The sequence below is a fragment of the Solea solea genome, chromosome 21 (genome assembly GCF_958295425.1).
Source record: "Solea solea chromosome 21, fSolSol10.1, whole genome shotgun sequence".
In the NCBI taxonomy this organism is placed as follows: Eukaryota; Metazoa; Chordata; class Actinopteri; order Pleuronectiformes; family Soleidae; genus Solea; species Solea solea.
Window position 1 is genome coordinate 20,257,461 of NC_081154.1, and position 27,915 is coordinate 20,285,375.

Below are 27,915 nucleotides of genomic sequence, written 5' to 3' on the forward strand. Positions count from 1 at the left end.
TAGAGTCCGGCCACTAGAGTCCGGGCACTAGAGTCCGGCCACTAGAGTCCGGGCACTAGAGTCCGGCCAGTAGAGTCCGGCCACTAGAGTCCCCGCACTAGAGTCCGGGCACTAGAGTCCGGCCACTAGAGTCCGGGCACTAGAGTCCGGGCACTAGAGTCCGGCCACTAGAGTCCCCGCACTAGAGTCCGGGCACTAGAGTCCGGCCACTAGAGTCCGGGCACTAGAGTCCGGGCACTAGAGTCCGGCCACTAGAGTCCGGCCACTAGAGTCCGGTCTACACAAAGCTAGAGTTGCCTATCATTCTTCTTTAATTGAAGGAAATAAGAATGATCCCAGGTTTGTTTTCAGCACTGTAGCCAGGCTGACACAGAGCCACAGCTCCACTGAACCATCTATTCCTTTAACGCTGTAGTGATGTGTCGTTCGTGAACGTTTCGTTCAATATGAACTAATCTTTTGTATGACTCGGGAATAATGAGTCGTCTCAGTGAGTGATTCGTTCATTTTTATGCAGTACCTTCCTTCGCCACACGATGGCAGGCAGCTGCATAAGCTCAGCAGGACAGGAAACAGAAATGATTAATTCAGGATTTACTCAACTGAGCGTCCGTCCTCAGGTCACGTGACAGCTACCTAGTCCCCGTCGTGCTGTTAAACAACAATGTCAGAGAGGATACAGGACACAAGTCACTTTATTGAGGTGTGTATTTGCTTTCCAATGCTTGTGGCATTTTGTTTATTATACTTTGTCAGCTGAAGTTCAGTGTTAAGTGTTTGAGAACCATGGTCTTTTTTACAACGCCCACAGGAGGAGCTACAGTGCCACACGCTGTAAAAATGAACGAAATGAACGAAATGACTCAAAAAAGATTAGTTCAATTTACTGTCCGAGAGTAAAAGATCCGAGTCAGTAAAAAGAGTCGAACTTCCCATCACTTTAACACTGAGCAGTGATGACTTTATCAACTTTTTTGTGAATAAAATAACATCAAATAGAGAAAACATGGATCATCTCCTCCCTCATATTGGGACTGACTCATCTTTTAGCACAAGAGCTTTAGAAGCACCAGGTGCACAGTTAGACAGTTTCTCCCCTATAGATCTCCCTGAGTTAACATCATTAGTTTCATCATCTAAGCCATCAACCTGTCAGTTAGATCCTATCCCCACCAAACTGTTTAAAGATGTCTTTCCTTTAATTAACAGCTCTATATTAACTCAAATTAATCTATCCTTATTAACTGGATATGTGCCGTTTAAACGTTTAAAATAGCAGTTATTAAACCCCTTCTCAAAAAACACCTCAGAGAAAAACTTTCTGATCACATTGTCACTTTAGATGACATCACCATGGCTTCCAGTTCCACTGTGAGGAACCTTGGAGTTACTTTTGACCAGGAAATGTCATTTGATTCACACATAAAACTCATTTCCAGAACAGCCTTCTTCCACCTGCGGAACATTATGAACATTAGAAACATTCTGTCTTTACAGGATGCTGAAAAACTAGTTCATGCTTTTGTTACATCTAGATTAGATTACTGTATCTCCTTATTATGAGGATGTTCCAACAAGTCTGTTAGAACCCTTCAGTTCATTCAAAATGCTGCAGCACCAGTTCTGACAGGAACTAGAAAGAGAGACCATATAACTCCAGTGTTAGCTTCTCTACACTGGCTCCACCCACAGTTTAGAATTCAATTTAAAATCCTCCTCCTCACGTACAAAGCACTTAATGGTCATGCCCCTTCATACCTGAAAGACCTAGTCTTACCTTATCACCCTAACAGACCACTTAGGTCACAAAATACAGGTTTACTTGTGGTTCCCAGAGTCTGTAAGAGCAGAATGGGAGGCGGAGCCTTCAGTTACCAGGCTCCTCCTCTCCTGTGGAACCAGCTTCCAATGACAGTTCGGGAGGCGGAGCCTCTCTCTGTATTTAAAGTTAGACTTAAAACTTTCCTTTTTGATAAAGCTTATAGTTAGAGCTGGTTCAGGGAAACCTGGACCACTACTAGAGTCTGGCTACTAGAGTACGGCTACTAGAGTCCAGGCACTAGAGTCCAGGCACTAGAGTCCGGGCATTAGAGTCTGGGTATTAGAGTCCGGGCATTAGAGTCCGGGTATTAGAGTCCGGCACTTGAGTCCGGTGACGTACTTTCAACTGTAGAAGAACTAGAAGAACTACTCTGGTTGTACAAACGATACACTCAGCAGCTACAACCAGAGTAGTTCTTCTCCTTCAATATAAAGCAGGACACAGCACCAAACGTCAGCTACACTCGTGTTTCATTTGTATGTGTGTTTATCCTGTCAGTAACCACAATGTTATCCAAGCTCCAGGCGTCCTGCAGCAGTCTTTCACTGTCACAGTGTCACTGACTCTGGGTCAGACTCTGGATCAAATGTGTAAGAGATTACAACATTCATCAATGTTTTGATCATTGCTCGCGGTGCATCCGCCTTTCCAGAGGGGGAGCTGTGGGTCTGAGAGCTGACGTGCCAATGACGTCACTTCCAGGTAACTGGCCAATCACAAGACAATCCTTGTTCTGTGGGTGTGGTTTTGGTCTGAGCTGAGCGCGGCTGACGAGAGCGTCAGTGATGAGACATTTCCATCGACTCGTTTGCAGCGACGAGGACATTTTGACCATAAAAAGACTTCAGGTTTGTAAGTACACCTCCATATCTCACATAGAAGTGAGACAGGACCATGCTATGGCCGCTTTAATCCAAAAAAACAGACATCTGCATTACTGTGGCAACTCCCTGGTTACCATGGTTACACCACATCCATCCCTTCAGAAAACAAAAAACTACTGACTGTGTTTGTGTGAGTGTGTATGTGTGGTCTCTGAGGAGGAAGTGACATCATCAGTGTCTTATCGCCTGAAAACAGAGGAGTCTCAGGCTGAGTCTCTGTGTAATACCACGTGTGTCCTGAGGGGGCAGTACACACACACACACACAGGCCTTCTCTCAATATCCATACTTGTGCGTACTTGTGCGTACTTGTGCGTATTTGTGCGTACGTGTGAAACGTCATCAGTCTCAGTCCAGGTTCTGTTCCAGTTCTCAAGTCCGTGAGCAGCGAGTACGGTTCTCAAACTCGAAAGTGTTTTTCCCAGTATGCATCGGGTGGTGACTTGAGCGTACTTGAGAAAGCCATGTATCCCAGAATGCATTTGAGCGGAACATAGCAACAGAGAATACAAATATAAACCTGAAGTAAATATTTCTCTGTCCTGAACAAAGTTTTCAGATCATTTGAGTCATTTATTTATTTATATGTTTATTTCAGTCATGACATTTAGATCACTCATCACACAACAGTGCAGTTCACACAATACACATAACCGAAAGGGAAAGCGGGAGAAGCAAAAGCTTATCTAGTCCCGCCACCATTATCATCATACATTTCATAGTTATTTATTTATTTTTTTTTTTATGACATTTGACAAAGAAAACATGTTTCAGCATCATGTAGCACTCAGAGATGTAGTCTAGCTCTAGACAAATCAGACTCCATGTGTGTCCATGATGTTCCGTCGTGAGTGACAGTCTCCACTTGTTGCCTGGCATGTTCAACGTCCCAAAAGTCCCAAAATAATCCGATCAATAGAGGTTTTTTTCTTCTCCCTTTAGTCATCCATCTCGTCCGTAGCATTCGCCTCGCTTTGCTTCTCCATGCTTTTCACGTGCTCGAGGGTTGTGGAGACGTCGGAGCGCAGCCTCGACATCCTCGACATCCAGTGCGGCAAGGCACACGACTTTCCACTGATCCCATCTGTCCCGAATGTAGCCAGCCATGAAGGTCCCATCTGGGCAACTAGGTTCACCAGAACCTGGACTTCTTGTTGAGAACACTCCATCTTGGATCAATTGATTCTCCGTAGTGACTTGTTTCACTGTGGCAGCTAAATACTTCTAAGAATAACTTCTTCTTTAGAATTCGGATCAGCTGACCTCACAGACCGGGCAGGATCAGCTGACCTCACAGACCGGGCAGGATCAGCTGACCACACAGACCGGGCAGGATCAGCTGACCTCACAGACCGTGAGGTTCAGCTGACCTCACAGACCGGCCGGATCAGCTGACCACACAGACCGGGCAGGATCAGCTGACCTCACAGACCGGGCAGGATCAGCTGACCTCACAGACCGGCCGGATCAGCTGACCTCACAGACCGGTCTCTCCAGCTCAGGGAGGTCACGCCGTATATAAGTGGACGACACTCTGAGAATCGTGCTGCAGGGAATCCAGAAAGAGCGACACCTTATGAGACAGGAACTGAAGAGACGCACTTAATCCTCACAGGGATTATAATCCTGATAAGGGTTAAATGGAGAAGATGAGACTGATGAAAAAAGTAGTTTAATAAAAAAAGATTATATCGTTGAATGTTGATTTGAATGATTTCAGCTAATCTTAGGACGATCAAGTGCAACATTGTATTTCTCACAAGCCGCAGAGAGCAAGAGACACATTTATCTAACTGAGTCATACATGTCTATAATGAGTCATACATGTCTATAATGAGTCATACATGTCTATAATGAGTCATATATGTCTATAATGAGTCATATATGTCTATAATGAGTCATATATGTATATAATGAGTCATGCATGTCTATAATGAGTCATGCATGTCTATAATGAGTCATATATGTCTATAATGAGTCATATATGTCTATAATGAGTCATATATGTCTATAATGAGTCATACATGTCTATAATGAGTCATACATGTCTATAATGAGTCATATATGTCTATATTGAGTCATATATGTCTATAATGAGTCATACATGTCTATAATGAGTCATACATGTCTATAATGAGTCATATATGTCTATAATGAGTCATACATGTCTATAATGAGTCATATATGTCTATAATGAGTCATACATGTCTATAATGAGTCATACATGTCTATAATGAGTCATATATGTCTATATTGAGTCATATATGTCTATAATGAGTCATACATGTCTATAATGAGTCATACATGTCTATAATGAGTCATATATGTCTATAATGAGTCATGCATGTCTATAATGAGTCATACATGTCTATAATGAGTCATATATGTCTATATTGAGTCATGCATGTCTATAATGAGTCATACATGTCTATAATGAGTCATACATGTCTATAATGAGTCAAATATGTCTATAATGAGTCATGCATGTCTATAATGAGTCATATATGTCTATAATGAGTCATGCATGTCTATAATGAGTCATATATGTCTATAATGAGTCATGCATGTCTATAATGAGTCATACATGTCTATAATGAGTCATATATGTCTATAATGAGTCATGCATGTCTATAATGAGTCATACATGTCTATAATGAGTCATATATGTCTATATTGAGTCATATATGTCTATAATGAGTCATATATGTCTATAATGAGTCATGCATGTCTATAATGAGTCATACATGTCTATAATGAGTCATATATGTCTATAATGAGTCATACATGTCTATAATGAGTCATATATGTCTATATTGAGTCATATATGTCTATAATGAGTCATACATGTCTATAATGAGTCATACATGTCTATTATGAGTCATATATGTCTCACTTTGAAAAGTTGGTGCAGAAGGCAAAAGAAGCGCACCAAAACTGGAACCGCTGGGCTCCGTCTGCAGAGCAAAGAGACTTCAATGCCCGTCTAAGAGAGCTTGAGGTGCACCTTCCCCAGCTGGTGTCGCGGAAGGCCGCCTTCATCAAAGCAGCAAAGATAAAAGTGGACACTGAAGAGGAACCCCCAGGCCGCCGTGCAGTTGCAGCAATAAAGCTAAAAGCCACAGCCCTACCGAAGTTTGCTGGCAACCAGCGAAGCTACTACAGATGGAGGCAAGAATGGGAGGCTCTACAGAAGCAAGGTGAACCGACTGGCTCCAAAGAAGTGAAGAAATTTCAACTGCTTGATAGCCTCGATGAGAAGATGACCAAAGATCTATGCCTGTCAACATACAACTCATCAGACGATATCTTCCAAATCCTGGAGAACCGGTTTGGGAATCAAGCCAACATCGCTCTCGAGATTGTTGAAGAGCTTCAAGCAACCCCGTCAGTCAGGAGTGGTCAGCCAAGAAAGGTCATAGAGCTCATCCAAACTGTGGAAAAAGCCCTTTATGATCTAAGTGAACTGGACAATGCAGATGCCATAAAGAACCCGATGGTGACCAAAGCCATTGAGGGCAAGCTCCCAGAGACTTTAAAAAAAGACTGGCTCACCTATGCTGCTGTTGAAGGAAATGGTGTTAACCGCCACAACCGCTTTGACAAGCTTATCACGTATCTGAAATCACAGAAGTCCATATATGAACAATTAGATCAGTTAAAAGATGTCGTCGAACCCGCCAAGGAGAAGACCAAGTTCCTAAAGCACGCCAGAACAAAAGCTACCAAGTCCAGCAATGAAACAGTAGGCTGCATCATTTGTGGTGACCCAAAGCACAGAAAGAAATTATACTTCTGCAGAAAGTTTAGGACCAACCTCAAGCCATCGGAGAAGAGGGACGCAGCACAACAACTTGGTGCTTGCAAGCGATGCCTTGAAGTCCACAACGACGACTACTGCAAGAAAACAACTTACCTGTGTGGGAATTCTGAGTGCAAAGACCAACACCATTACCTTCTCTGTCCAGTTGCCAGATCCCAGCTCCAACGAACACCCAAATCAAGTCCAGTGAGCGCCGAGGGCAAAAGATACACAGAGACTCAAGAAAAGTTCCTCTCCAAACTTACACCAGAGCTGGCGCAGCTATGTCAAGACGCCTTCTGCAATATAGCGTCCAGGGCATACAACTCCACTGCAGCAGAGCGAGGCCTTCTGGAGGAGAACTTCTTAAGCGAGTACCCGGTAATCCTAATGCTCCTCGACGTCACTGCCAACGATGGACAAAAGATCGGGACCCTCGTTGACCTGGCATCAGACACGAACTACATAACACACAAAGCTGCGAGCAAGCTGAACCTGAGAAATGAAGACGTGACGCTGGTGGTTTACGGTGTTGGAGGGATGAAGGTGTCGGTCGCAACAAAGCGCTACCTCCTCAGGATACGTGTCAGCACACCAAGAGGGACCCTCAAGTCACATCAACTAATCTGCTATGGACTTGATACAATTGCTGAAGTTCACAGACATGTTCCAGCTGCCAAGTTGCAAAAAATCTTCCCAGATGTTGCTCTCCAAGACCTTGCAAGACCGAGGGAAATACAACTTCTGATCAGCCACAAAGAAGGGCAGCTGGTACCCCAGAAAGTTTGTTCTGTCGGTGACCTGGTGCTCTGGGACGGCCCGCTTGGCAAGACCGTTGGAGGCACGCACCCGGACCTCTTTGAAAAAGTCACCCTAAGGGCCCATACGTCAAAGACGCACTTTGCAAGATCCATGAGAACTGCAGCAGTCAAATATACTGAATTCACCTTTAAGGATCCAGTCTCCTGTCAGTCTCCCAAACATCTGACCCAGTCCAATACAGCCACTAGCAGCAGAGACTTCCTGAAGTGGTGGAAATGGGAAAGCATTGGAGCCGCTTGTGAGCCGAGATGCGGAGGATGTCGTTGCGGAAATTGCCAACCCGGAGGGAAAGAAATGACGCTGGCGGAAGAAAGAGAGATGGAGATGGTGAGAGATGGCTTGACATACGTGAACGGAGACCATCACAGCTCTGAACCACACTGGCACACTAAGTATCCATGGACTGAAGATCCAGCATCTATACCGAACAATAAGAGAGCGGTCGAAGCCACATTCTACAGAATGGAGAAGCAGCTGGCGAAGGAACCAGAATGGAAGATGGCCTACGCTTCACAAGTCCATGAAATGCTGAATCGCAAAGCAGCAGTGAAGCTGTCCCAAGAAGTTCTGCAAAGCTGGACTGGGCCAGTGTGGTACATAAGTCACCTGGTCGCACCAAATCCACATTCAGTCTCCACCCCAGTGAGGCTAGTATGGAACAGCAGCCAGAAGTACAGAGGCCTGAGCTTGAACGATATGCTGATCAAAGGTCCCGACGTCCTGAATCCGATCAGAGGTGTCCTGCTGAGGTTCCGAACTGGTATCTTTGCTGCCCTTGGTGACATCCGCAAGATGTACAACTCTGTCTGGCTGGAGGAAAGAGAGGTCCACCTGCACCGGTTTCTGTGGCGTGACACTGAAGATGCTGAGATCGAAGATTTTGCCATAACAAGAGTCAACATTGGAGACAAGCCTGCTGGTTGTATAGCCCAAGTCGCCATGCGAGAGACCGCCAACTTGCCTTCGTTCAGCCATTTCAAAGAGGAGAAACGTGTGCTGGAGGAAGACGCCTATGTCGATGATCTACTGACTTCTCACAATGACCTCAACCACCTGAAGCGTCTCACATCCAACATTGAGCAGATCCTTAAAGCAGGAGGATTTTTCATGAAGCCCTGGGTCTACTCGGATCAAAGTGGGAGGAAAGGGAGAAGAGGTGAGAAAATGGAGTCAAAGACCATGATTCTGCCGAACCAGCTCACCGAAGAGGATAACAAAGCCCTAGGCCTCGGTTATACCATTGAAGACGACAAGCTACATGTCATGGTTGCAGTGAACTTCTCCAAGAGGAGGAGAAAAATGCGCCTCGGCCAGGACTTACTGAGAGAAGAAGTGAGAGAACAAACCCCAGACCCACTCACTAGAAGAGAACTGTTAAGCCAAGTCTCTGGTCTTTATGATCCACTCGGCCTTGTGGCTCCAGCGAAACAGAAGGGAGCCATCCTGATCCGAAGAGCTTTTCAAGAAGCAAAAGTGATGTACAACATAGAAGACACCTGGGATGCTGCCTTGTCCAAAGAACTCAGAGAAGATGCCATAAAGCTCCTCCAAGAGTATGCTGATCTGAGCCTACTCCGATTCACCAGAGCTCTCACGCCACCAGATCCAGGAGGAAGACCATGTGCCATCACATTCTCTGACGGCAGTGAGCATGCTTATGGCGCTGTGCTGTACCTAAGATGGAGTCGCAACCATGATGTCGTCGTGAGGCTAGTTGAGTCTAAGGCCAAGCTGACTCCTCTTGACCACAAGGGTGACCCTGTGAAGGCAGAGATGTGTGGAGCGGTCTTTGCAGCTCGGCTGAAGAACTATGGGTGTACTTCCAGAAACACTGCCGAATCGATGTGGAGAGGTGGTACCATCTTGTCGACAGCCAAACCATCTTGGGCGCAATACAGCGAGAAAGTTATGGCTACCAGACCTTCTTCGCAAACCGAGTTGGCGAAATCCAGAGCAGCACTGACGTTCGAGATTGGTGGTGGATCCCAGGGTCGGTGAACATTGCAGACATCATCACCAGAGGGGCCAGTCCTGATGACCTAACTGAGGAATCCGAGTGGCAGTCGGGTCCGAAGTTCCTTCAGCTTCCTGAGAGTGAGTGGCCGAAAAAATCAGCAAAAGATGTTGCCGCACAAGCAAGAGACAATATCACAAAAATACAGAAGAAAACTTTTGTCGCAGCACTCACCCGAAGTCAACTGAAAGCACAAGATCAAATCACAATCCAGGAGACAGAGTCCAAGTCCAGAAGACCAACGGCAGTAGCAGCAGTCCAAAAGCTATTGGATGAAAAGCGCTTCAGCAGTCTAAGGCAGCTGGTCGGGGCAATAGCATGGACTTGGAGAGCAGTGGAGAGGTTCCTGTGTGCAAAGGTTGGAGATCAAGAAAAGTGGGAGGCAGAACATTCATCTGGCGTCATCACGGCCAAGGAAAGAGAAGATGTCTTCCGGACTCTATGCCTTGCAGCACAAGAGGGCGTACACTTTCCAAACACAACAACTGACAGACTGGTCGTTTACAAGGACCAAGCAAGCGGACTCCTGATGTGTGGTGGCAGGATCCAGACATTCAAAGAGGACGATAGAGCTGTTCCCCTGTTACCTTTCCAGGCCTGGATCTCCACTCTCCTAGCCCGAGAAGCACACAGTGAGGGGCATGAAGGAGTGGCAGGAACTTTGCTGCGGATGCGAAACAAAGCATGGGTCATCAGAGGAAGAATTATTGCCCAAAAAGTCGTTGACAAGTGTATCGTTTGCAAGAAAGCTAAAGCAAGAACCTGTCAGCAAATAATGGGAGACTTACCTGAAGAGAGGACGAATCCGGCTGCACCATTTCAATTCACGTCTGTCGACCTGTTTGGACCATACCTAGTAAAAGATGATGTCAAGAGGAGAGTGAGCATGAAAGTATGGGGCGTACTCTTCTGCTGTATGTCGAGTCGAGCTATCCATGTCGAACTGGCAAACACGCTATCAACAGAGAGCTTTCTTCTTGCTTACCAGAGGTTCACTTCTGTCCGAGGGCATCCTCAAAAGATCTGGTCCGATCCAGGTATGAACTTTATTGGAGCAAAACCTGTCCTGGAAGAGATGTATACTTACCTGAGACAACAAAACAACGACTCACTTGAAGAATATGCTGGCAAGAATGGTACCGACTGGACGTGGAGAATCCTTCCAGCCGATTCACCTCACCGAAATGGCGCTGCTGAAGCTGCTGTAAAGATCACTAAACAAGCTCTCCAAAGTCTTGGTAAAGGAGAAGGCCTTACCTTCAGTGAATTCCTGACAGTGCTCAGGCTAGCTGCCAACCTTGCCAACGAAAGGCCCATCGATGCCAGAGTCCAGAGCCGTGAAGACCGTGTACGATACATCACTCCGAACACCCTGTTGCTTGGTCGAGCCACACAGAGTGGAGATTTCAAGGCATTTGACTACACCACTTACCCCTTCAAAAGGCTACAAGAAATGCAAATGCAAGTGAGCCACTTTTGGAAGTCCTGGAGCCAACTTGCAGGTCCCAACCTGTTCATCCGCAACAAGTGGCATACTGAAAAAAGGAACGTTGCCATTGGAGACATCATCTGGCTCTGCGACCAGAATGCACTGAGAGGGCAATTCAAGCTAGCAAGAGTCATCAGTGTGAATGCAGATCCCAAAGGCATCGTCCGGGATGTCCACGTGAAGGTCTCTCCGAGTGGGTGTGTCCAGGTAAAGACTCCAAAACCTGTGTCCGGATCGAAGGAAAAGGATTGCCAGGGTACCATACTGCATCGGGACGTGCGGCGTCTCATCGTCCTCATCCCAACAGAGGATCAAGTCGACTAGCACCAGCTCGCCTGAGAAGTGCGATCTTTCCATGTCACGCCATGACGCAAAGATCGAGTGGGAGGTGTTTCGCCGATCTGCCGGGTATTGCCTACGAGCGGGTGCATGTGACGACGGGCTCGCAACTGCATGCGCGCAACAGCGAGCGCACGGCTCCGCAACGCATCAACAGGTGATCACAATCGCACTCATTAGGAACGCACGGCAGAAACCCCGGAACAAAATAAGGAGTGAGCATTCAGTCAGTAGCTTGCAACGCAACAAACGGCAGCAGAAGAAACGAAAGCTGAATAACCACAGGAGTAAAACACGCATGGAAGCAGAAAGGATCAAGGAGGCTACCGGTAAGCTCGCAGCTCTTTTCCGGACAGAAATGGACTGATGTTGATGCGCCGTGCGCTTATTGTTTGTATAAAAAAGAAATAATTATGTTTATATTAAAATCGCCTGGATTGTTTTAATTTCGGTTAATGGTAATTGAAAATGTCATGATAAATATGTACAATAATCTTGGTTAAAATATAAAATGTCAGGTTGATTAAGGGCAATGGTTCTAAAAAGTGGAACTAGTTTATTTAATTTATTTATACAGTATTTGCCTAATTTAAATGTTTGAATTAAATGTGGGAATATTCATTTGAATTGTTTATTTAAATACTGTACTTCAATAGAACTTTATTTATTTAATGAAATTGTTTTATTTTGTATGTTTAAAGGGTTTTCACCTACAACGACCACCACTTCGTTACTGGTCAATAAACTCAAGAAAGAGAGTGAAATCCTGAGTCTGGTCTATTTTCTTCCCTTATCAAGTGTGGGAAACCATGACGTTGAAGTACACTTGCCATCTATAATGAGTCATACATGTATATAATGAGTCATGCATGTCTATAATGAGTCATATATGTATATGATGAGTCAAACATGTCTATAATGAGTCATATATGTCTATAATGAGTCATACATGTCTATATGTCTATAATGAGTCATACATGTCTATAATGAGTCATACATGTCTATAATGAGTCATACATGTCTATAATGAGTCATATATGTCTATAATGAGTCATGCATGTCTATAATGAGTCATACATGTCTATAATGAGTCATATATGTCTATAATGAGTCATGCATGTCTATAATGAGTCATGTATGTCTATAATGAGTCATGCATGTCTATAATGAGTCATGATAGATAGATAGATAGATACTTTATTCATCTCACAGAGAAATTCACAACAGTGAAACACTCGGAGCTGCTAGAAAGGCTGCCACTCGCGTCGGCGCCGGAAGGTTATATCTTAGGTTATATCATGTCTATAATGAGTCATATATGTATATAATGAGTCATAAATGTCTATAATGAGTCATACATGTATATAATGAGGCATGCATGTACATAATGAGTCATGCATGTCTATAATGAGTCATATATGTATATGATGAGTCAAACATGTCTATAATGAGTCATATATGTCTATAATGAGTCATATATGTCTATAATGAGTCATACATGTCTATAATGAGTCATATATGTCTATAATGAGTCATATATGTCTATAATGAGTCATACATGTCTATAATGAGTCATATATGTCTATAATGAGTCATACATGTCTATAATGAGTCATATATGTCTATATTGAGTCATATATGTCTATAATGAGTCATACATGTCTATAATGAGTCATATATGTCTATAATGAGTCATACATGTCTATAATGAGTCATACATGTCTATAATGAGTCATATATGTCTATAATGAGTCATACATGTCTATAATGAGTCATATATGTCTATAATGAGTCGTGCATGTCTATAATGAGTCATACATGTCTATAATGAGTCATATATGTCTATAATGAGTCATGCATGTCTATAATGAGTCATATATGTCTATAATGAGTCATGCATGTCTATAATGAGTCATACATGTCTATAATGAGTCATATATGTATATAATGAGTCATACATGTCTATAATGAGTCATACATGTATATGATGAGTCATATATGTCTATAATGAGTCATGCATGTCTATAATGAGTCATATATGTATATGATGAGTCAAACATGTCTATAATGAGTCATATATGTCTATAATGAGTCATATATGTCTATAATGAGTCATATATGTCTATAATGAGTCATACATGTCTATAATGAGTCATATATGTCTATAATGAGTCATATATGTCTATAATGAGTCATACATGTCTATAATGAGTCATATATGTCTATAATGAGTCATACATGTCTATAATGAGTCATATATGTCTATAATGAGTCATACATGTCTATAATGAGTCATACATGTCTATAATGAGTCATATTTGTCTATAATGAGTCATGCATGTCTATAATGAGTCATACATGTCTATAATGAGTCATATATGTCTATAATGAGTCATGCATGTCTATAATGAGTCATATATGTCTATAATGAGTCATGCATGTCTATAATGAGTCATACATGTCTATAATGAGTCATATATGTATATAATGAGTCATACATGTCTATAATGAGTCATACATGTATATGATGAGTCATATATGTCTATAATGAGTCATGCATGTCTATAATGAGTCATATATGTATATGATGAGTCAAACATGTCTATAATGAGTCATACATGTCTATAATGAGTCATACATGTCTATAATGAGTCATACATGTCTATAATGAGTCATATATGTCTATAATGAGTCATACATGTCTATAATGAGTCATATATGTCTATAATGAGTCATGCATGTCTATAATGAGTCATACATGTCTATAATGAGTCATATAGGTCTATAATGAGTCATGCATGTCTATAATGAGTCATATATGTCTATAATGAGTCATGCATGTCTATAATGAGTCATACATGTCTATAATGAGTCATATATGTATATAATGAGTCATGCATGTCTATAATGAGTCATATATGTATATGATGAGTCAAACATGTCTATAATGAGTCATATATGTCTATAATGAGTCATATATGTCTATAATGAGTCATACATGTCTATAATGAGTCATATATGTCTATAATGAGTCATACATGTCTATAATGAGTCATATATGTCTATATTACATTACATTACATTACATGTCATTTAGCAGACGCTTTTATCCAAAGCGACTTACAATAAGTGCATTTAAACATTTGGGTACAATTAAGAGCTAGAAGTAAGTAAGAGCTTCAAGTAAATCAAACTATGAAGTGCTAGTCATAAGTGCGATATATATATATATATATATATATATATTTTTTTTTTTAATTTTTTTTTTTTTTTAATTTTTTTTTTTTGTCGTCGTCGTTATCGTCTTAGTCGAGGTAGAGTCGGAAGAAATGTGTTTTTAGTCGGCGGCGGAAGATGTGGAGGCTTTCCACTGTCCGGATGTCGATGGGGATTGAGTCATATATGTCTATAATGAGTCATACATGTCTATAATGAGTCATATATGTCTATAATGAGTCATGCATGTCTATAATGAGTCATGCATGTCTATATTGAGTCATATGTGTCTATAATGAGTCACACATGTCTATAATGAGTCATATATGTCTATAATGAGTCATATATGTCTATAATGAGTCATGCATGTCTATAATGAGTCATATATGTCTATAATGAGTCATGCATGTCTATAATGAGTCATACATGTCTATAATGAGTCATATATGTCTATAATGAGTCATGCATGTCTATAATGAGTCATATATGTCTATAATGAGTCATGCATGTCTATAATGAGTCATGCTAATCTATAATGAGTCATACATGTATATAATGAGTCATGCATGTCTATAATGAGTCATACATGTCTATAATGAGTCATATATGTCTATAATGAGTCATACATGTCTATAATGAGTCATATATGTCTATAATGAGTCATGCATGTCTATAATGAGTCATATATGTCTATAATGAGTCATGCATGTCTATAATGAGTCATACATGTCTATAATGAGTCATACATGAGTCATACATGTCTATAATGAGTCATACATGTCTATAATGAGTCATATATGTCTATAATGAGTCATACATATAATGAGAATATTCCTGCCTCAGCCTTAGAAAAAAGGAAAAGTGACTTCACTCTTTATTCATTCACTTTATTAAACACAAACTTTTCAGCTCAGTAATCGCCTTGGTTCTGGTTTCTGTCGCCTCCTCTCTGGTCGCCTTTCTGACCTGTGAACATGAAAAAGAAGAAAATATGGTCACTTGTCAACAAAGATTTAAGTCAAGCTTCAATTAGTTTTAAATGTAATGATGAAAAAGTCTTGTTCATAACCTGGTTTTATTAGTTAGTTAATGATTCAAACAGCAGCAGAGTGAGTAGAGCTCAGAGTCATGACTTACCTCCTCTCTGATCTGGAACACAAACAAACAACAAACAGTAATATATATATATATATATACATATATATATATATATATATATACATATATATATTCAGTATATATATATATACATATACATATACATATCATAAAATAAACCTCACCTTCTTTCAATCTCTGTATTTCCTCAGACTTTATCTTTACTTCCTCTTCCAGAGCGACACGACCTGCAGCACAGCTTTAATCCAGTGGAGTCCAGTGGACGAAGCACATGAAGCGTGAAAGAGTAACTTTGACTGAATAGATTTCCTTTGAACAGTTTAACATAAATGCGAATGATAAGATTCCTCTTTGATATGATGAACACAAACTAAATGTAAATAAAGTTGTATTTAAAGTTTGACAGTGTCATGTTTGGAGACACTCTCTTCATTCTGGCCCAGTATTTTATCAGTGGCTCAGTGTGTCTGTTTGTTTGTGCTTCCACACTTGCACTTGTCAGTATGACCAGCAGAGGGCGCCAGAGGCTAGTGGCGTGAATGTGGTGAAGTCAGCCATCTCTGACTGCCTTGTTTTCTTACAGCATTATTAGCAGGGGCAGCTAAACATAGCACTTCACTTCAAAAGTGAAGTTAAATTGAAAATATCGCTATTGTGGATATTATTGACGTCATAATATCGCAATATCATTTTTTTTTTTTTTTAAAAGCCCCCCCTTCTTTCAGTCTCTGGATTTCCTCCTCCTTTATTTTTAGTTGCTCTTCCAGTGCAACACATTTAGCACAACCTGCAACACACAGTGGACAAAGTCTTTGTCACATGAGCACATGAACGTGAAAGAGTAACGAGTTAGCCTTTCTTTCTTAAACCTTTTCAGCATCTGTCACTTTTCTCTTTACTTGATCTGACTCGACATTTAACTGGTGTTTACAGAACTACACAAACTTCACTTTCTATTGTGAAAATCAGTGAGTTCTTTTATACACACACACACACCACTGCTGTTGCACAGCGACACACACTCACCGTGGCCGTGGGGTTTAGCGAGACGAGCTCTGTGGCTGTGAGCAGACGGTTTCACAGCTGCAGCGCTGCCACTAGCACTGCAGGATTGTGAGGTTCCCACAGCACTGACTGAAAGAATACACCACAACAGTTCATTAGCTCACATCTACACTTACCTGTCCTTAGATCACATGTGACCCCGCCCTTTATTGCACTCATCAATATTAATATTTGCAAACAAAGGTAATGTGTGTGTGTGTGTTGAGAAGCACAGTAAGCTCTCGTGCGGAGTGTTGCTCATTTTCTGATTCTGTACAGATTCATTTAAACCTGGAGCATTATTCCCGCAGGTCATTGAAATCATTGAAAATTTGTGAATTTTATAAAAAAAAAGAAAAGTTCAATGCCCTTTTTGAAAATCATCCTTAACAGACATGGGTCATGGAAATTAGTTCCGTGGAGTCATATTTATCAATCAGCATGTGACGTGAGCAAGAGAGGCTAAATGATGCCAAAGATCTCTGGCTCACCAATGAAATTGACAATGACTTATAAGTCAGCCTCCCATCTTAAACTGTGTCAGCACATTGGACCCTTGAATTTGAAGGAATTGGTCCTGGAAACTTGAATTTGATGTTAACCAATGTGTGGGAACCCTGCATCGTCACTTTTCATCAGAGCTCCTCCTCTCTTGAAGAGAGTGCACTGCTTCGCTCTTCACTTTACTTTCTTTTTTCTCCATTGCAATCCTGTCCTTTTGCTACAAAACATATTGAAAGCAGGTTGTGGGTACTTCTATATCACCGGGAGCTTCATCTATTTAAACTCTTTTACTTGGTGAGTGTGGCCTATCAGCAGCACTATAGTGACTGGGATTGAGGAGCTCAGCTAAGCTAAGCTAATTAGCAGCAGGATGCCACCCTTTTTTCACAGATGACTACCACAAACTTCTCCAGAAGATAGCAATACTGGAGATAAAAATGCAGCGACTGGAAGTCAACGTGGGGGTAAATGGTCAATATGGAAATTAAACCACTCTAACAATGACCTAAATCAGTGGACAAGAGCAGGCTAACAGACCGCTAATTAGCACCACCAAGAAGCAGGAAGCTGGTGTTAAAGGCAGTAAATCCACCAGCAGTCCTCCCTGGAACTCTCTTGGTGCAAAGCCAAAGCATAAATGACGTGAAGATAAATCGCTTCCCTTAGATATGGGAAGACGGTTAACAGGCAGAACCCAGCACCCGGAGACTCGTGATGAAACTGAGTGGCCTGCACTGCCACCGCACAAGAGGGTCTCTTCAACCCCAACACAGAGGAGAAAACAGCCATGGACTGTGGTTATAACAAAAAGTAAAAGCAAACCGACCCAAGAAGGGATTATACTACATAACAGATTTGCTCCACTTTTAGACCCTGACTCCCCAAAACAAAGGTCATCTTCCAGCACCAGAGAAAGGGATGAGGCTAAATCATGTACTACAAGGCTGCAGATAGAGCAAACCACTGGGCCTCAAACGCTGATAAGTGGGTGACGGAGTTGTGAATGAGATGAAATACTTTTGCAGCAACAAAAGCACCAAAGTACTCTGTTTAACCAATGACATGGTGTCCGACATCTCAGAGAAAATTCTGGAAATCACTGCTGAGCATCCAACAGTGAATTCTCTTGTCATACACACAGGAGCCACAATCAGAGGTATTGAAACAGGATTTGAATGATCTGCCAAGGACAAGAGGCGAGACAATCCAAAACAACAGAGAAGACAGCTTCCTGGACAAGAATGGCTACCGCCTGAAATAAGGACTGACCATGAAAGATAACACACCCAGAGAGAGGCTTTAACATCATCATCCTTACCCCAACATGAGGAGTCTCCCCCAGCCCCAACAACCCAACATGAGGAGTCTCCCCCAGCCCAAAAAACACAACATGAGGAGTCTCCCTCAGCCCCAACAACCCAACATAAGGAGTCTCCCCCAGCCCCAACAACCCAACATGAGGAGTCTCCCCCAGCCCCAAAAACATAACATGAGGAGTCTCCCCCAGCCCCAACAACCCAACAGGCCCCAAAAACATAACATGAGGAGTCTCCCCCAGCCCCAACAACCCAACAGGAGTCTCCCCCAGCCCAAACAGTCCAACAAGTGAAGTCTCCCCCAGACTCCCAACTTTCACCCTTCAGGACCCCACCTAGCCCTTCATTCTCTCCACTCAGTCTGGACTCCCCACTTCTGGATTTCACCGACAGGGTGAATGATCTTGTCAATGTCAGAATCCAACTCACACCACGCCCAAATCCCATTTTTTTCTCCCCTCAACCGCCCTCCTCGTCCAGCCCCTCCCATTCCACCACGCAGGAAAAAACCATCACCCAAAAGTCACCAAGCCCCGCCTCCTCCTTTGAATCATATCATCTTTGAGTGTGACTGACAGGTGCCGGGTCCAGGCTGTAATACTGATACCAATAATGTTTTCCCCACACTGTGTTCAGGTACCCTGCTCATTCCCTGTGATGACAGGTAACAGAAGAACGGTTAAACTGGTGAGAAATAAAATTATTCAATTATTAAGTATAGCATGTCAACGTGGAAATATACCAGTGTCTCCTATTATCTCCACAAGGTTAGCTCTACGTCATTATCACCTATGATCTAGATTTACTTCTCAGTGAAACATGGCTGACTGAATGTAGCTGTGGTACTATTCTTAATGAGGCAGCACATTTCACTTTTATGAACAAGTGTTGAACTGGCAAGAAGGGCGGGGGAGTTGCTGCCATCTTTAAATCTGTATTTCAGTGCAAGGAAATTAGGTGATTTAAGCTCTTTTGAATATCTCACAAAGATACTCAGGAAAATTCATTGATGAGTTTGCTGAACTGCTATCAGTTATCTGCACTGACTACAACTTGTCTTTATCATTTTAACATTCACATAGACAATAACATCCAATCCAATCCAACTTTATTTGTTAAGCACTTAAAACAAACCACAATGGACCAAAGTGCTGTACAGAATAAATAAAAGGCATTATACATTAAAGGTTCAAAATGAGATAAAACATCTTAAAATAAATTAGAATCATAAAACACAATAAGAATTAGCAGCCATACAATAAAAAAAAACAAAAAACAAAAAACAATAAATTCTATTCAAATTAAAATATGTAAAATAAATAAAAAACCAAACGTCTCATGAGGTTTCAAAGGCCAAAGAGAAAAGGTGGGTTTTAAGGAGGGATTTAAAAACAGACAAGGACGAGGCCTGTCTTATGCGCAGTGGCAGATCGTTCCAAAGTTTTGGAGCTGCGACAGTGAAGGCACGATCCCCTCTGAGCTTTTGCTTAGTTTTAGGCACACTCAGGAGCAGCTGATCAGCTGACCTGAGAGAGCGAGCGGGTGAGTATGGATGTAGAAGCTCAGAGAGGTAGGGCGGGGCAAGACCATTCAGGGATTTAAAAACAAATAAAATCATTTTAAAATCGATCCTGAAATGTATGGGCAGCCAGTGGAGTGAAGCTAAAATGGGGGAAATGTGCTCAAATTTACGTGTGCCAGTTAAAAGACGTGCGGCAGCGTTCTGTACCATCTGAAGACGGGCAACGGAGGACGCACTAACCCCCACATAAAGCGAATTGCAGTAATCCAGCCGAGTGGTGACAAAGGCGTGAATTACCATTTCAAAATGTTGCCTCGAGAGAATTGGCTTTATTTTGGCCAGCTGCCTCAATTGAAAAAAGCTGGATTTAACAACAGACCTGATCTGGTTGTCAAACTTCAGATCAGAGTCGATTTTAACCCCCAGATTTGTGGTAGTGTGTTTTAAAAGCAGTGCCAGGCAGCCCAGATCTACTTGGGGGGTCCCAGTGGTGCCACCAAACACCATCACTTCAGTCTTTTTGTCATTAAAACTTAAAAAGTTCAGAGTCATCCAGGCCTTTATGTTATCAAGACACTGAAGTAAAATTTTAAAGGAGTTAACTTCGTTCTTTTTAATAGGCATGTAGATTTGACTGTCATCTGCATAGCAATGGAACGAGATGCCATACTTTCTAAGAATGGAGCCAAGTGGGAGCAGATATAGAGAGAAAAGAAGGGGGCCCAGAACTGAGCCCTGTGGGACCCCGCAGGTGAGAGGAGCCGAGGAGGATGTCGAGTCACCGAGGCTGACACAGAAAGTTCGATCAGCCAAGTATGACCTGAACCACTCCAAAGCTGTGCCCCTGATGCCCACCTGCTCCTCCAGACGTGAGATCAGGATCTTGTGATCCACTGTATCAAATGCAGCAGTTATGTCTAAAAGCACAAGAACTACACAGTCACCAGAGTCAGTAGCTAAAAAGATATCATTAAAAACTCTTAAAAGTGCTGATTCGGTGCTGTGCAGTGATTTAAAACCGGACTGGAAAACCTCAAGGATATTATTTTCCTCTAAAAAGGCCATTACTTGACCATGGACTAGCTTCTCAAGGATTTTTGAGATAAAAGGCAGTTTGGAGATGGGCCTGAAATTTGCAGGAACTGCAGGGTCTAGACCAGGTTTCTTGATAAGAGGTTGCACTACTGCATGTTTAAAATTTTTGGGGACCACACCTGTGGACAGACTGCTATTTAAAACCAGAATAATAGATGGCCCTATAGTGTGGAAAACCTCTTTAAATAGTCGAGGAGGGACAGCATCATTTGGAGAACCTGAGGGCTTCAGCCGACCAACAACCTCCTTTAAAAAAGACAATGTCACGGGTTCAAACTGGTTAAAAACAGCCGTGCAGGGAACAGAGACAGAGGGGTCATATGCAGGAGGTGAGATTAAAGCCCTAACAGAAGAGACTTTGTCAATAAAAAAGTGCATAAAGTCCTCACAAACAGTGGTGGAGGCCTCCATACAGGCAGTCTGTGGAGCATTAAGAACCAAGTTAATGGTGTCAAACAAAACACGGGGCTTGTGACTGTTTGACAGGATAATGTCAGAGAAATGGTTTCTTTTAGCATCTTTCACGGTTGTCTGATAGTGACGCCAGCAGTCTCTTAATGTTTGGAACGACACATGGAGTTTGTCCTTCTTCCACTTGCGCTCTGCTCTACGGCACTCGCGTCTGACAGCATGAGTCCTTTCGTTCAGCCAGGGCTCAGACTTAGTTTTAGGCTGCCTGGTTTTTAGTGGAGCCACAGCGTCCAAAACGGTTTGGCAGGTAGAGTGAAACCATGAGCTCAGCTCCTCTGTATCACACACAGACCCAGGAGAAACACACTCCTGATTAAAAGCAGCCGAGAACTGAACAGTAGTGGAAGGGTTAAAAATACGACAGCTCCGAGGAGCAGCGCCGCCAGATTTAAATGTGTTACAGGCAAGAGCAACCTCGAATAACACAGGCATGTGATCAGAAAACACCGCATCACAAATCTCCAAGTTAAAAACAGGCAAACCATATGACAAGACAAGATCAAGTGTGTGACCACGTTCATGTGTGGGTCCAGAAACAGACTGCACAAAATTAAAAGAGTCGATGAGGTGCAGGAATTCCTTAGCCATTGGCTTTTCAGGACAACACACATGAACATTAAAATCTCCGACAATAAGGACACGGTCATATTTAGGCATTATTTCAGCCAAGAAATCAGCAAAGTCATTTAAAAAGTCCTTATTGTATCTGGGAGGGCGACAGACCACAGCACACAACACTGTGAGAGCGACCCAGCTCAAATAAACTCAGTTCAAAGCTGGTAAACGAGACTGATGGTGAAATCTGTTTACATTTAAAATGACTTTTAAAAACAGTTGCTATTCCTCCTCCTCGGCCCGACATCCGCGGGGAGTTCAAATAGCCGCAATCGTGGGGTAAAAGATCCGCGAAAGCACTGGACTCACCAACACTCAGCCACGTCTCAGTCACACAGAGAAAATCCAAACTTCGGGATGAGAAGAAATCCTTCAAGATAAAAGTCTTGTTCGCTAGCGATCTAGCATTTGCCAGGCCAATCCTGGTAGGAACCGGCGGGTCAACGATGTGAGCTGTCCGGGGAGCCCGATACAGAGGCTGCAGGTTGCAGAGATTCACCCCGCGCCAGCAGGGACGAAGAGCGCAGCGACCACGGAGCTGAGACACTCGGATCGGGCCGATGACAGGAATTACACTGGCGTCCGTAGGCAAGTGGAGCCGGGGAGAGCGCCGGGAAAAGTTGATCCTACAATCTGACGAAAGACGCAGACAGGCCTTCAGCCTTACCAGCCGACCGCTGCGTTTTCCCCGGCGGCGAGTGCGCTTACGCCGCGGAGGTGAAGCAGGGGCGCGGCAAAGGTAAGTAGGGATCCCCGATAGGAGCGGAGGCAAGGTTTTATGACCATGATGATCGAAATTTACTAAATCTTTCGTTTGTAGTCAAACATTTAGTAGAGTTTGGCGATCGTACACCAGCAGAGAGTTGACATTCAGAGCTAAAAGTGACACAAACAGCACAAACACACAAAGCATTGGGAGAGACAGACGGCAGGCCATACACACAGGCGCCATCTTCATGGACAGTAATGCTAAAGAACGCTCTGCTATACTTGACACATGTGAAAGGGCCCACACACACACTCTGGATCTGGTTCTCTCTAAAGGTGTTGAGGTGAAGGACTTGGCTCTTTCTGATCATTTCTGTGTGTTCTTTGAGTTACAGGTCATTCCAAAGGTTCAGTTAAAGGCGACATAGACCCGAAGCTCCAATTAACGCTGCGTTTGTGTGTGTATCTTCGTCATTACCTCGTTTATGAAACCCTAAAGTTTCAGAACAAACAGTTCAGCCACTGCTGAGAAAATAGTGTTGTATTGTTTTCCTGGGCTCTGCGAAGCGGATCGGCACTTCCGTATGTTGATGTCGTCATCAGAAATCCTCACCACTCCTCTCACCACCGTAGCTATTACGTCACTTCCAGTTACCTGGCCAATCACAGGACAGTGGAAAAGCTCTCGTTGATTGGCCAATCACAACACAGTCCACGTTCTGGGGGTGTGGTTTTGGTCTGACAAGAGTGTCAGTGAGGAGATATTTTGATCGGCTCGTTTGCAGCGATTAGGAGGTTTTTAATCATGAAAACAAGTTAATATATGTAAGTAGACCTCCATAACTAACATATATGTGACCATGAAAACAAGTTAATATATGTAAGTAGACCTCCATAACTAACATATACGTGACCATGAAAACAAGTTAATATATGTAAGTAGACCTCCATAACTAACATATATGTGACCATGAAAACAAGTTAATATATGTAAGTAGACCTCCATAACTAACATATATGTGACCATGAAAACAAGTTAATATATGTAAGTAGACCTCCATAACTAACATATACGTGACCATGAAAACAAGTTAATATATGTAAGTAGACCTCCATAACTAACATATATGTGACCATGAAAACAAGTTAATATATGTAAGTAGACCTCCATAACTCACATATATGTGACCATGAAAACAAGTTAATATATGTAAGTAGACCTCCATAACTAACATATATGTGACCATGAAAACAAGTTAATATATGTAAGTAGACCTCCATAACTAACATATATGTGACCATGAAAACAAGTTAATATATGTAAGTAGACCTCCATAACTAACATATACGTGACCATGAAGACAAGTTAATATATGTAAGTAGACCTCCATAACTAACATATACGTGACCATGAAAACAAGTTAATATATGTAAGTAGACCTCCATAACTAACATATACGTGACCATGAAAACAAGTTAATATATGTAAGTAGACCTCCATAACTAACATATACGTGACCATGAAGACAAGTTAATATATGTAAGTAGACCTCCATAACTAACATATACGTGACCATGAAAACAAGTTAATATATGTAAGTAGACCTCCATAACTAACATATACGTGACCATGAAAACAAGTTAATATATGTAAGTAGACCTCCATAACTAACATATATGTGACTATGAAAACAAGTTAATATATGTAAGTAGACCTCCATAACTAACATATATGTGACCATGAAAACAAGTTAATATATGTAAGTAGACCTCCATAACTAACATATATGTGACCATGAAAACAAGTTAATATATGTAAGTAGACCTCCATAACTAACATATACGTGACCATGAAAACAAGTTAATATATGTAAGTAGACCTCCATAACTAACATATATGTGACCATGAAAACAAGTTAATATATGTAAGTAGACCTCCATAACTAACATATATGTGACCATGAAAACAAGTTAATATATGTAAGTAGACCTCCATAACTCACATATATGTGACCATGAAAACAAGTTAATATATGTAAGTAGACCTCCATAACTAACATATATGTGACCATGAAAACAAGTTAATATATGTAAGTAGACCTCCATAACTAACATATATGTGACCATGAAAACAAGTTAATATATGTAAGTAGACCTCCATAACTAACATATACGTGTCCATGAAGACAAGTTAATATATGTAAGTAGACCTCCATAACTAACATATACGTGACCATGAAAACAAGTTAATATATGTAAGTAGACCTCCATAACTAACATATACGTGACCATGAAAACAAGTTAATATATGTAAGTAGACCTCCATAACTAACATATACGTGACCATGAAAACAAGTTAATATATGTAAGTAGACCTCCATAACTAACATATAAGTGACCATGAAAACAAGTTAATATATGTAAGTAGACCTCCATAACTAACATATATGTGACCATGAAAACAAGTTAATATATGTAAGTAGACCTCCATAACTAACATATATGTGACCATGAAAACAAGTTAATATATGTAAGTAGACCTCCATAACTAACATATATATGTGACCATGAAAACAAGTTAATATATGTAAGTAGACCTCCATGACTAACATATATGTGACTATGAAAACAAGTTAATATATGTAAGTAGACCTCCATAACTAACATATATGTGACCATGAAAACAAGTTAATATATGTAAGTAGACCTCCATAACTAACATATATGTGACCATGAAAACAAGTTAATATATGTAAGTAGACCTCCATAACTAACATATATGTGACCATGAAAACAAGTTAATATATGTAAGTAGACCTCCATAACTAACATATATGTGACCATGAAAACAAGTTAATATATGTGAGTAGACCTCCATAACTCACATATATGTGACCATGAAGACAAGTTAATATATGTAAGTAGACCTCCATAACTCACACATATATGTGACCATGAAAACAAGTTAATATATGTAAGTAGACCTCCATAACTAACATGTATGTGACCATGAAAACAAGTTAATATATGTAAGTAGACCTCTATAACTAACATATATGTGACCATGAAAACAAGTTAATATATGTAAGTAGACCTCCATAACTAACATATATGTGACCATGAAAACAAGTTAATATATGTAAGTAGACCTCCATGACTAACATATATGTGACCATGAAAACAAGTTAATATATGTAAGTAGACCTCCATGACTAACATATATGTGACCATGAAAACAAGTTAATATATGTAAGTAGACCTCCATAACTAACATATATGTGACCATGAAAACAAGTTAATATATGTAAGTAGACCTCCATAACTAACATATATGTGATCATGAAAACAAGTTAATATATGTAAGAAGACCTCCATAACTAACATATATGTGACCATGAAAACAAGTTAATATATGTAAGTAGACTTCCATGACTAACATATATGTGACCATGAAAACAAGTTAATATATGTAAGTAGACCTCCATGACTAACATATATGTGACCATGAAAACAAGTTAATATATGTAAGTAGACCTCCATAACTAACATATACGTGACCATGAAAACAAGTTAATATATGTAAGTAGACCTCCATGACTAACATATATGTGACCATGAAAACAAGTTAATATATGTAAGTAGACCTCCATAACTAACATATATGTGACCATGAAAACAAGTTTATATATGTAAGTAGACCTCCATAACTAACATATATGTGACCATGAAAACAAGTTAATATATGTAAGTAGACCTCCATAACTAACATATACGTGACCATGAAAACAAGTTAATATATGTAAGTAGACCTCCATAACTAACATATATGTGACCATGAAAACAAGTTAATATATGTAAGTAGACCTCCATAACTAACATATATGTGATCATGAAAACAAGTTAATATATGTAAGAAGACCTCCATAACTAACATATATGTGACCATGAAAACAAGTTAATATATGTAAGTAGACCTCCATGACTAACATATATGTGACCATGAAAACAAGTTAATATATGTAAGTAGACCTCCATGACTAACATATATGTGACCATGAAAACAAGTTAATATATGTAAGTAGACCTCCATAACTAACATATACGTGACCATGAAAACAAGTTAATATATGTAAGTAGACCTCCATAACTAACATATATGTGACCATGAAAACAAGTTAATATATGTAAGTAGACCTCCATAACTAACATATATGTGACCATGAAACAAGTTAATATATGTAAGTAGACCTCCATAACTAACATATATGTGCGATACAAGCATTCAATGTCACCTTTAAATCTAAATGTTAAATCTAAATCTAAACGTTAAATCTAAATCTAAATGTTAAATCTAAATGTTAAATCTAAATCTAAATGTTAAATCTAAACTTAAATCTAAATGTTAAATCTACATGTTTCAGGCGAAACTAACTAATACGCAAATTCAAAATGCCGTTAACCGGAAGTACCAAAATAAAAGCTCTAGGAGGTCAGTGTGTTCATAGTGTCAAATAACGAATAAAAAACATCTCACCCGGGGAAATGGACTCTTGGACATGGATTATCGTGATAATAACTACCTAAAATAATACACACGTTTGGAGAAACTGTATTTGAAGAGTGTCACTTTTATGAAGTGCATTTTATTTCTTTAGTGTCAGTGTAGTTGGATGTAAAACAGTACTTTAGTGCAATCATTAGAGAGAAACGTCACAGAGGGCGCAGACACCCAACCAACACTAACACGGGACAAAACATGGACGGATGTTACATTTTCAGCTTGATTTGAGAGGCTAATGTCAACGCCACATGCTAAGCTAACGCTTGCGCTATCTTAACAACGTAAACGTAAACCCCGGTGCGGCTGACCGTTACCGCGGCGCTCTGAGCAGGGCACGCGCGGTGGAGAACTGGGTGTCCTGGCCACGGGATGCCGCGGCAACACGGAGCGGGAGCCGGGCGTTCAGGGTGGCCAACCGAACGCCGGGAGCGACTTCCGGTCTGAGAGAGGATTCGTGTGGGCGGATCAAACAAAACACTCACCTGCGTGTAGCGACGTCGTTTCCGGGGCGCAGACGAACAACCCGACGCACAGACATTTAAAGGGGCGGGGCGCTGTGCGTCACAAAGAAGAAC

The 27,915-nt window shown here is 41.3% G+C and overlaps 1 long non-coding RNA gene across 2 annotated transcripts; it reads right to left on the reverse strand.

Annotated features, from left to right (window-relative positions):
* Nucleotides 1-16,218: 16,218 nt before the first annotated feature.
* LOC131448955 (uncharacterized) lies at nucleotides 16,219-27,892 on the reverse strand. Of its 2 annotated transcripts, none has more exons than XR_009234238.1 (3): nucleotides 27,823-27,892; nucleotides 16,531-16,638; nucleotides 16,219-16,291 (listed from the first exon to the last, which is right to left on the reverse strand). It is a non-coding gene; the product is annotated as an uncharacterized LOC131448955 (long non-coding RNA). The 2 variants fall into 2 exon arrangements; XR_009234237.1 differs by lacking the exon at nucleotides 27,823-27,892 and adding an exon at nucleotides 27,649-27,805.
* Between the last annotated feature and the right edge of the window lie 23 nt (nucleotides 27,893-27,915).